At 37.8% G+C, this 12,560-nt stretch overlaps 1 long non-coding RNA gene across 1 annotated transcript in view; it reads right to left on the bottom strand.

Annotated features, from left to right (window-relative positions):
- Positions 1 to 12,560, bottom strand: part of LOC147348278 (uncharacterized) — a 184,709-nt gene that overhangs the window by 92,681 nt on the left and 79,468 nt on the right. Inside the window, exon 2 of the long non-coding RNA XR_015151331.1 lies at positions 4,460 to 4,541. This is a non-coding gene — a long non-coding RNA (uncharacterized LOC147348278). The remainder of the gene's footprint in view (positions 1 to 4,459; positions 4,542 to 12,560) is intronic.

The following is a 12,560-nucleotide window of genomic DNA, read 5'->3' as shown; positions in this document are numbered from 1 at the left end:
TAAAAAATCAATTTTGGTCAGGCTTTAAGGAAACAGACCGGAAACATTTCAACCATTGAAGGAAGTAGGAGACAGGAGGCAAAAAGTTATACCATAGGAGACAAACAAGTGAAAGCAACAACCAAGTCACTGGACCACTAAAGCATGGAGATTTAATCAGAAGGTTATAGAATACTTCCTCTCCCCACATCTTATCACCACATTAACAGTTCTGGTATAAGGGCAGTGGATAATATTTTCAAGTATTGTGATACACAGAATCTTTCTGAGTAGGTAAACTTAGGAAAATCCAAAGTCAAGAGGGGAGACTCAAACAAGGACACTAGAACAATCTGAAGCTTCTGGCATCTGTAGGTACATCAGTAGGTACAGCAGACAGACTAATTCCTGGCCAGAGTAACATAAATCCTCACATCAGATCAGATCAGTCGCTCAGTCGTGTCTGACTCTTTGCAACCCCATGAATCGCAGCACGCCAGGCCTCCCCATCCATCACCAACTCCTGGAGTTCACTGAGACTCACGTCCATCGAGTCAGTGATGCCATCCAGCCATCTCATCCTCTGTCGTCCCCTTCTCCTCCTGCCCCCAATCCCTCCCAGCATCAGAGTCTTTTCCAATGAGTCAACTCTTCGCATGAGGTGGCCAAAGTACTGGAGTTTCAGCTTTAGCATCATTCCTTCCAAAGAAATCCCAGGGCTGATCTCCTTCAGAATGGACTGGTTGGATCTCCTTGCAGTTCAAGGGACCCTCAAGAGTTTTCTCCAATACCACAGTTCAAAAGCATCAATTCTTCGGCGCTCAGCCTTCTTCACAGTCCAACTCTCACATCCACACATGACCACAGGAAAAACCATAGCCTTGACTAGACGAACCTTTGTTGGCAAAGTAATGTCTCTGCTTTTGAATATGCTATCTAGGTTGGTCCTAACTTTCCTTCCAAGGAGTAAGCGTCTTTTAATTTCATGGCTGCAGTCACCATCTGTAGTGATTTTGGAGCCCAGAAAAATAAAGTCTGACACTGTTTCCACTGTTTCCCCATCTATTTGCCATGAAGTGATGGGACCGGATGCCATGATCTTCGTTTTCTGAATGTTGAGCTTTAAGCCAACTTTTTCACTCTCCACTTTCACTTTCATCAAGAGGCTTTTGGGTTCCTCTTCACTTTCTGCCATAAGGGTGGTGTCATCTGCATATCTGAGGTTATTGATATTTCTCCCGGCAATCTTGATTCCAGCTTGTGCTTCTTCCAGCCCAGAGTTTATCATGATATACTCTGCACAGAAGTTAAATAAGCAGGGTGACAATATACAGCCTTGACGTACTCCTTTTCCTATTTGGAACCAGTCTGTTGTTCCATGTCCAGTTCTAACTGTTGCTTCCTGACCTGCATACAAATTTCTCAAGAGGAAGATCAGGTGTTCTGGTATTCCCATCTCTCAGAATTTTCCACAGTTTATTGTGATCCACACAGTCAAAGGCTTTGGCATAGTCAATAAAGCAGAAATAGATGTTTTTTTGGAACTCTCTTGCTTTTTCCATGATCCAGCGGATGTTGGCAATTTGGTCTCTGGTTCCTCTGCCTTTTCTAAAACCAGCTTGAACATCAGGAAGTTCACGGTTCACATATTGCTGAAGTCTGGCTTGGAGAATTTTGAGCATTACTTTACTAGCGTGTGAGATGAGTGCAATTGTGCGGTAGTTTGAGCATTCTTTGGCATTGCCTTTCTTTGGGATTGGAATGAAAACTGACCTTTTCCAGTCCTGTGGCCACTGCTGAGTTTTCCAAATTTGCTGGCATTTTGTACTCATTCCTATTATCTGATACAATATAGCTTTCAATAAAAAAAACTGTAAGGCATTTCAAAAGGTAAACTAAAAAATTAAAAAATGAACCCCAAATACCATAGTCTGAGTCTGCTTTATTGACTATGCCAACGTCTTTGACTGTATGGATCACAATAAACTGTTGGAAAATTCTGAAAGAGATGGGAATACCAGAGCACCTGACCTGCCTCTTGAGAAACCTATATGCAGGTCAGGAAGTAACAGTTAGAACTGGACATGGAACAACAGACTGGTTCCAAATAGGAAAAGGAGTACGTCAAGGCTGTATATTGTCACCCTGCTTATTTAACTTCTATGCAGAGTACATCATGAGAAATGCTGGGCTGGAAGAAACACAAGCTGGAATCAAGATTGCCAGGAGAAATATCAATAACCTCAGATATGCGGATGACACCACCCTTATGGCAGAAAGTGAAGAGGAACTCAAAAGTGTCTTGATGAAAGTGAAAGAGGAGACTGAAAAAGTTGGCTTAAAGCTCAACATTCAGAAAACGAAGATCATGGCATCTGGTCCCATCACTTCATGGGAAATAGATCGGGAAACAGTGGAAACAGTGTCAGACTTTATATTTTTGGGCTCCAAAATCACTGCAGATGGTGATTGCGGCCAGAAATTAGATGCTTACTCCTTGGAAGGAAAGTTATGACCAATCTAGACAGCATATTAAAAAGCAGAGATACTACTTTGCCAACAAAGGTCCGTCTAGTCAAGGCTATGGTTTTTTCTGTGGTCATGTATGGATGTGAGAGTTGGACTGTGAAGAAATCTGAGTACCTAAGAATTGATGCTTTTGAACTGTGGTGTTGGAGAAGACTCTTGTGAGTCCCTTGGATTGCAAGGAGATCCAACCAGTCCATTCTGAAGGAGATCAGCCCTGGGATTTCTTTGGAAGGAATGATGCTAAAGCTGAAACTCCAGTACTTTGGCCATCTCATGCGAAGAGTTGACTCATTGGAAAAGACTCTGATGCTGGGAGGGATTGGGGGCAGGAGGAGAAGGGGACGACAGAGGATGAGATGGCTGGATGGCATCACTGACTCAATGCACATGAGTTTGGGTTAACTCCAGGAGTTGGTGATGGACAGGGAGGCCTGGTGTGCTGCGATTCATGGGGTCCCAGAGTCAGACACGACTGAGTGACTGAACTGAACTGAGGGGACAAATAAAGTCCCAAAACCAGACTCATGTCTGACATGCATGTTGAAATAATCAAACAGGAATATAAAATAACTATGAGTAAGGAGTTATGGGCTTTAATGGGAAAGTAGACAATATGCAAGAAAATATGTGTACCATAATAACAGAAATGGAAATTCTAAGAAAGAACCAAAAGGAAATGCTAGAAATCAAAAACACTGTACAGAAATAATGTCTCCTACAAAGTGACAAAAAATTCAGTGACACTGAAGATAGGTCAAGAGAAAGTTCCCAAATGTTCCCAAATACAGAGAGAAAGAGAGAGAGAGAGAAAGAGAAGGAAAAGAAAACCTAGTGTCTAACAAGTATAGGACAACTGCAAAATTTATATGTGCATTTGTAGTGCTAGAAGGAAAAAAAAGAGACAGAGGAAAAAAATATTTGAAGTAATAATGGTTGAAAACTTTTTAAAGACAGATACAATATTAGAGATCCAGGTAGCTCAGAGGTTACAGAGCAAGGTAAAGATAAAAAAAAAAAAAAACAAACAAGAAACATAAAGCGAAGTGAAAGTGAAGTCGCTCGTCGTGTCTGACTCTTTGTGACCGTGGACTGTAGCCCACCAAACTACTCTGTCCATGGGATTCTCCAGGCAAGAATACTGGAGTGGGTTGCCATTTCCTTCTCCAAAGAAACATAAACCCCCTACAAACTTCACAAATAGGCATATCATATTTAAACTGCAGGAAGTTAAAGAGAAAAATCTCAAAAGAAACCAAAGAGAGAGGAAAAAACTTGCCTACAGAGGAACAAGATAAGAATTACTGTAGATGTTTCATCAGAAAACAGGCAAACAAGAAGAGGGTGTAGTGAAATACTTAAAGGATATGTTATAAACTGAATGTGTTTCACCGAAACTCTTATGTTGAAGGCTTAACCACCAGTGAGGCTGTATTTGGAGATGGGGCCTCTAAGGAAGTAATTAAGGTTACATGAAGTCATAAGGGTGGGGACCTGATGTGGTGGGATTAGTGTCCTATAAAAAGAGGCATCAGATCACTTTTACTCACTCACGTTTCATGCTGTCTCTAATTCTCTCCTCCCTCTCTCTTTCCCTCTTCCTTTAACTCTTTCTTCCCTCCTCTTGAAGTGTATACACCAAGGAAAGATCATGTAAGATACAGAGAGAAGGTGGTCATGTGCAAACCATGAAGAGAACCCTCATCAGCAACTAAATTGGCCAGAACCTTGTTCTTAGACTTGCAGCCTCCAGAGCTGTGAGAAAATAAACTACTGTTGTTCAACCCACTGATCTATGACATTTACTGATGGCAGTTAGAGAAGATGAATACAATGTTGACAGTAAAAAACCAAAACAAAACAGAACACCAATTTAGAATTCTATATCCAGTGCAATTATCCTTTATCAGTAGAGGAATATTTTATCATATAAACAAAAACTAAAGGAACTCACCAGAAGATCTGTTCCTGAAAGCACTGTCAAAAAAAACTTCTTCAGGTAGCATAAAAATGATGTAGGTCAGAAAACTGGAACTCTGTAAAAAATAGGTAGCATTAGACAAAGAATATATTAAGGCAAAATAAAATATTTTACCTTTCATCTTTTTTATTTGTTCTAAAAGATAATTGTGTGTTCAGGGTAATAATAGCAACACTGTATTGGGTGCTTATAGCAGATAGATAAGTGAAATACTTGATAATATTGTCTCTTTTATTATTTACCTACACTATAGGCAACATGGTATCATGTTATTTGAAAGCAGACTTACATTCACTAAAAATGTATACTGTAAATTTAAGGCAACCATTTAAAATTTTAAAAAGAAGTATAGTTCACATTCCAAGAGAGAAGAGAAAACAATTATAAAAAATGCTCAATTAACACAACAACAAAAAAGGCAGAAAAACAGAAGGGAAAAACAAAGAATAAGTTCAATGAATATAAAGCAGATATGGGGTAAATATTAATTCAACCATAGCAATAATTATTTTAAGTGTGAGTGGTCCATAAGCATCAATTAAAAAGAGATTATTTTGTTTGGGGAGTAAATCCTAAGAGTTTTCAAGTCACCACAAGTTCTCATGACATTGCTGTTATTCTTTTGTATTCCTTTTTTTTTTATTGTATCTATATGAGATGAGGGATGTTAACTAAACCTGATTTTTTCACAATATATTTAAATCAAACCATCATGCTGTATACTTTAAATTTACAAAATTTAAAATGATATATGGCAATTATTTACCAGTGAAACTGGGGGGGGGGACCCAGAGATTGTGACTATAGATATAAAAACACATTGCAACTACATGTGGTTTATTAGATACCTATTTTATAGACTCAGGTTAAAAGAAAAGAGGTGGAGAAAACCACAGAATTACTACTAATCAAAAGGAAGCCATAATGGTTAGACTAATCTCAGACCAAGCATACGCTTCTCTGGTGGCTTAGTTGTAAAGAATCTGCCTCCTAATGCAGAAGACGCAAATTCGCAAATTCGATCCTTGGGTCAGGGAGGTGCCCTGAAGAAGGAAATGGCAACCCACTCCAGTATTCTTGCCTGGGAAATCCCAACAAAAGAGAAGCCTTATGTGCTACAGTCCATGGGTTCACAAAGAGTTGGACATGAGTTAGTGACTGAACAACAATACTTGAGTACAAGAACAATTATCAGGGATAAAGAGGGGTGTTACATAATTATAAAATGGAAAATTCCTCCCTCCAAAAGTGACAATCTTAAATGTTTAGGCATCTACAAAGAGAGCAACAAAATGTATGAGGAAAAAAGCAAAAAGAAATCTAAGGAAAAATAGATAAATCCACCATTTCAGCAGGAAACTCCAAAACCTCTGTTTGTCAGTGACAGACCAAGGAGGCAGAAACTTATGAGGACAGAGACCGTCTGAAACATCAATAATCTTGGTCTAACTGATACTCATACAATAATCTATCCAACAACAGCACAATATACAGCTTTCTCAAGCACACATGGAAAATTCACCAAGACAAACCACATTCTGTGTCACAAAACACATCTTCACAAATTCAAAATAACAGAATTTATACAAAATACATCCTTAGACAACAATGAAATTAAACTAGGAATCAACAACAGGGAGATAATCTGAAAAATCCCCAAATATCTGAAAGTTAACACACTTTTATTTTTCTATTGAGGTAGCATGGATTTATAATGTTATATAAGTTTCATGTGTACAACACTGCATTTCTATTTCTATATACCAAGCAACGTGCTCACCACCAAAATTCTATTTTCCATCTGTCACTATACAGTTGATCCCTTTTATCCTTCACTCCCCCAGCCTTTGACTTCTTTCCCTCTGGTAACCACTACTCTATTCTCTGTAACTCTGTGTTTTAAACAGTACATTTAAAAATCAATCATAGGTCAAAGAAAAAGTTTCAAGAGAATCTCAAAACTATTTTGAACTGAATCAAAATGAAAATTACAATTTATGAAAACATGTGGGATACATGTCGACATTGTTCTCAGAGAGAAATTTTAGCATTAAATGCATGTATTTGAATAGGAGAATCTAACATTGTTAACCCAAAGCTCTCACATAGAAAACCACAGAAAGGAGTGCAGTTTAAATCTAAAGCAAGCAGAAAAAAAAAAAAAAGAAATGATAAAAATTAGAGAAAAAATCAGTGAAAGTGAAAACACAAAACAATAGAGAAAATCAATGAAATTAAAAGCCAGTTCTTAGAAAAAAATCAATAAAATTGATAAAACTCTAGACAGGCTAACTAAGAAAAAAAGAGGAGAGAAGACACAAACTACAACGTCAGAGATGAGAAAAGGTACATCGCTACTGACCTCCTGGACATTTATAAAACAATAAAGAAATGCTATGAACCAGCTCTACACCCACACATTTGTTAACTTTGATGAAACAGTCCAATTTCTCAAAAGATACAAACCACCAAAATGCACACAGACAAACATATAACCAGAATAACCCTATATCTATTAAGTAACTTGAATAAATAATTCATAGCCTTCTAAAGAAAGAAAACTAGATCCAGGTGTTTACTAGTAAATTCAACCAAACATTTGATGTAGAAATTATACCAATTCTCTATAATCTCATATCTTTCAGAAAACAGAAGCAGAGGAAACACTTCTGAAATGTACTGCGTCTAGTTCTGCTCTAATATCAAACAAGGTAAACACACTGAGAAAGGAAAACTACAGATCAGTATCTCTCATGAAGTTAGATGCAGGATCCTCAACAAAATATTACAAATCAAATACATATTTATAAATACATACAGGTACAAATATACTTGTATAAAAGTCATAAATCAAGTCAGATTTATTCAAAGTATGCAAAGCTGGCTCAACATATGAAAATTAGTTAATGTAACCATTAAAGAAGAAAGATATGGTCGTATCAGTTGATGCTGAAAAAGCATTAGACAAAATCAAAGATCAAGTCATCATAAAATAACTCTCAGTAAACTAGGAATTAAAAGCAACTTCTTCAACTTAATCAGTAACAGCTATAAAAAAGCTGCTTAGGAGAGACTGTACACCATGCCTCATAGAGATTGTACACTTTCCCTCTAAGGTTAGAAACAAAGCAAGGATATCCTGGCTCAGCCCTCCTAGTCAATGTTATGCTGAAAGTCTTTGCTAGCTTAATAAAAAAAAATGTAGGGCTCCCCTTGTGGTCCAGTGGTTAAGAATCCTCCTGCCAACACAGAGTACATGGTTTCAATCCCTGATCCAGGAAGATCTCAAATGCCCCAGAGTAACTAAGCCCAGGCCCGAGTGCCACAGCTACTAAACCCCAGTGCCGAGAGCCTGTGCTCCACAACGAGAGTGCTGTGTTTAGTCATTTCAGTCATATCTGACTCTTCGCAGCCCCACGGGGTGTAGCCCCCCAGGCTCAGAAGCCTGCACACTGCAACAAAGAGTAACCCCTGCTCACTGCAGCTAGAGAAAGCCCATGCTCAGCAATGAAGAACCAGCACAGCTAAATAAATTTCAAAAAAAAGAAAGAAAATATATACAGATTGGAAGGGAAGAAATAAAGTTTCCTTTATTTATGGATGGCATAATTATCTACACAGACAATATTAAAGAATCAACAAAAATTAATGAACTAATACGGAAGTATAGCAAGGGTTGTATGATAAAATGTCAAGACACAAAGGCAACTGTTACCTTATATGCCTACACTGAACTTTTGGAATTTAAAATTTTTTAAAAAATCACAGTTTCACAACACATGCATACACACAAAGACAAATATATGGTATAAATTAACAAAATATTTTTGGGATTTATAGGATGAAAAACAATACAAATAGATACTCCATGTTATTGGCTTAGAAGACTCAATATTATTAACAGGGTAATACTTCCCAACTTGATCTATAGATTCAACATAATTCCAAGAAAAATCCAAGCAATAAATTCTGCATATACTGACAAAGTGATTTTAAAGGATATATGAAAAAGACCTAGAACAGTCAAAACAATATTGAAGAAGAATAAAACTGGAAGATTCACAATTCCTGATTTACTATAAAGTTATAGAAACCAAGACAACATGGTATTGGCAAAAAGTAGACACAGATCAAGATCTATCAAGAAGACCTACACAAATGTAATCAATTGATTTCAACAAAGATGCAAAGGTAATTTAACAGAGTAAAGATAACAGCATGCTGGTTCTCTTTAGATACAGCACCCAAACACAGTACATTGAAGAAAAAGTGACCCACTGATTGTATTAAAATTAATAACTTCTGTTCTACAAGAGACACAGTTAATAGAATGAAAAGATAAGTCGCATACTTGGGGACAATATTTGCAAAATGTATACCTAAGGTTGGACTTGTATCTATATACATATGTATATTAAAATTCAAAAATAAGAAAATGAGAAACCCAGAGAGAAAGTGGGCCAAAGATTTGAATAGACCCCTCACTAAGGAAGAAATACAGATTACAAATAAACACATGAAAATATTTAAAATATCATTTATTACTATGGAAATGCAAATTAAAATAACAATGAGATATCACTAAATTATCTATTAAAATGACAAAAATTTTATTCTTTTTTTTTTTCATTTTTTTCTTTTTTTAAATTTTATTTTATTTTTAAACTTTACAACATTGTATTAGTTTTGCCAAATATCAAAATGAATCCGCCACAGGTATACCTGTGTTCCCCATCCTGAACCCTCCTCCCTCCTCCCTCCCCATACCCTCCCTCTGGGTCGTCCCAGTGCACCAGCCCCAAGCATCCAGTATTGTGCATCGAACCTGGACTGGCGACTCATTTCATACATGATATTATACATGTTTCACTGCTATTCTCCCAAATCTCCCCACCCTCTCCCTCTCCCACAAAGTCCATAAGCCTGATCTATACATCAGTGTCTCTTTTGCTGTCTCGTACACAGGGTTATTGTTACCATCTTTCTAAATTCCATATATATTCGTTAGTTCTAGAAAAGATACAGAGCAATAGAAAGTCTCACTCAATGTGGAGGTGAATGCAAAATAGTATAGTCACTTTGGAGGTGTTTTGCAGTTTCTTGCAAAGCTAAAATAGGCTTACTATATGTTCCAACAATCATGCTTCTTAGTATTTACCAAAGTAATATGAAAATGCATGTCCACAAAAAACCCAGCATGTGAGTGTTTTTAGTTGCTTTATTTCTAAACACCACAAACTGAAAGCAACCAAGATGTCCTTCAATAGGTGAATGGAGAAAACACAGTTTATATATCCAAACTATATAATTTTCCAAACTGCATTATTCATATAATGACACACTTTTCAGTAAAAATGAATGAGTTCTTAAGTCAGTAACAGAAAATTAGCCAGGGGTGGAATTATATGCTTTAGAGCTGAAAGTGAAAGTGAAAGTCGCTCAGTGGTGTCTGACTCTTTGTGACCCCATGGACTATACATACAGTCCAGGGAATTCTCCAGGCCAGAATACTGGAGTTGGTAGGCTTTCCCTTCTCCAGGGGATCTTCCCAACCCAGGGATCCAACTCAGGTCTCCCACATTGCAGGAGGATTCTTCACCAGCTGAGCCACAAGGGAAGCCCAAGAATACTGGAGTGGGTAGCCTATCCCTTCTTTAGAGGATCTTCCCCACCTAAGAATCAAAGCAGGGTCTCCTGCATTGCAGGCAAATTCTTTACCAACTGAACTATCAGGGAAGCCCCTTTAGAGCTGAGCTGTTCAATATGGTAGCCACTAACCAATGTGGTCACTGAAGGTGACATGTGATTAAGAAAATGAACTTTTAATTTAATTTTATTTAAATTAATTTAAATTTATTAATAAATAGCCACATGTGTCTAGTGGCTGCCATTTTAGGCAATTAAGCTAAAAAACATAAAACTCTGCTCCCACTCCTCCCTTCAATTTTCTCTAACCTCAAATTTAGTAGCTTTCCCCCTTCTCTCTCTGTTCTTTGTTGCGAGGATCAATTTAGCTTTTCTTCTCATTTGATGGCCTGTGCAAGGTAGGGATTTGGAACATGGAGAATGGGGATAAATAGAAAAGTTGGCCAAAGAAAGATACTTCCTAATCCTTCCCTTTCCTTCCCTTGAAGCTTGTTTATAAAACACCAACCTAGTAACATGAGGCTGAATGATCTCCTTACTATTTCCACAAGCACTGCCCTAGCTTAAGTCCACTCTACCCAAACCACCACAGTCCCTTAACTGCTTCTTTCCTATAACACACCTCTAAAAATGCTTCCCAAAGCTACTGGCTTGGTTTTCCTAGCAAAGTTCAGCAGCTCAGAATTACTCCTTCACCCAAGTTTTTCACACCTTCCCCACTACATGGTAATAGTAATGTTTCTTAACTTTCTTGATCCGTGGCCTTCTTTCTTTTCCCCAAGCAAACTGGATCTTTTCTTTCCAGAGCCTTTGCACCCACTAGCCAGAGATGATACTCTCCTGGTGTTTCAGTAGTGGCTCCTGTCTTGCAGGAAAGCCTGTGCTCAATTTCACCCTCTTAGACTGCCCATGGCGAGCCTACCTAATCCAGTGCCCCCTTTATTCTCTTTTCCAATACTCAGATTTATTTTCCTTTGAAGCATTTATCATTACTCAACATATCTATTTTCTGTAGTTTCTTATTAGAATACAATTCTACAAGGGCCCATGATTATTTGTTTTATTCATTAATATCCATGCCCATGATTATTTGTTTTATTCATTAATATCCCAAGCACCTAGAATCATGTCTAGATTACTGGTAAACATTTGCTAAATGAATGCAAAAATGTGAAATACAAACCAGAAAAGCTCTGTTAATCAACCTAGTTACAAGGGACAGAAATCCAGGACGGCAAAACATATTTGTCAGTAAAAACAGTCTATATATGTTATGAGTATTGTTTCTATGGAGTTCTACTTCCCAAAGAGTGCTTGAGTGAATATTTGTCCTGCACAAGTCATTGTTGAAAGTGTCATGTGCACAAAAAAGATTAAAAAATGCTGCATTCTGTATCCATTTCATGGAGAAGCACTCTTCCCATTACCATGCAGAATGTTCTAAGCAGTCCTGCAGTAAATGAACTGGATTAGTCTTATTTTAAAATGTCTTAAATATATACTGGCAAAGAAATCATTTTGCAAAGAACTCCGTAGTTGGGAGTCACTTGACATGCAATAATTTCACCCCAGCTTCTTCTGATATAGACTTTGTGTATCTGGGCACTGTGGTAGGCAGGCATATGATCCATGCTGAACCAACTACAGTGGCTCATGATTTGTCTAAAGGGTGGGCCTATGAACCAGGCCAGGCCAATCAGGACATCTGCAAGAATTAAAGGCCGAAACTTAGAGACAGACATCCCTTGTATTTTAGGTCATGAATTCAGTGCTATAACTTTTAAGTAGCCTGTTCTATACTTTTTGTTACATGAGAAAGCTTGTGTGTAGCAAGAAAGAAAACAGTTTAGACACAGATCTGCATTTGAGATGTAGAGAAAGAAAGAAGGAGAAAGTAAATACTACCCATTCGTCCTTTAAGTCTCTAAGTCCAGTTATCCCTGAGGCTAGGTATACTCTGTCCTAATATTTTGTCACAAAATAAAATATACCCCCATCTCCAATCCTAAAGGAAATCAACCCTGAATATTCATTGGAAGGACTGATGTTGAAACTGAAGCTCCAATACTTTGGCCACCTGATGCAAAGAACTGACTCACTGGAAAAGATCTCAATTCTGGGAAAGACTGATGGCAGGAGGTGAAGGGGACAGAGGATGAGATGGTTGGATGGCATCACCAACTCAATGGACATGAGTTTGTGCAAACTCTGGGAGATAGTAGAGGGCAGAGGAGCCTGGCGTGCTACAGCCCATGGGATTGCAAAGAGTCAGACATGACTTGGCAATTCAAACAACAACAATAACAACTTCCTTTTTTAGACTGGTTCACTAATACACATGCAACGCCTTTTTTTTTTTTTAACTGAATTTCTTTGGGAAATCCTCTCCTATGGCAACCTCAGCAATAAGTCTGAGCTGTTGACCAGT

This window comes from Bos grunniens, chromosome 22, assembly GCF_055505025.1.
Source record: "Bos grunniens cultivar Pamir isolate PY7600 chromosome 22, Bosgru_T2T1.0, whole genome shotgun sequence".
Taxonomy (NCBI): domain Eukaryota; kingdom Metazoa; phylum Chordata; class Mammalia; order Artiodactyla; family Bovidae; genus Bos; species Bos grunniens.
Note: the sequence above shows the minus strand (reverse complement) of the source record. Positions and strands in the feature narration are given on the sequence as shown.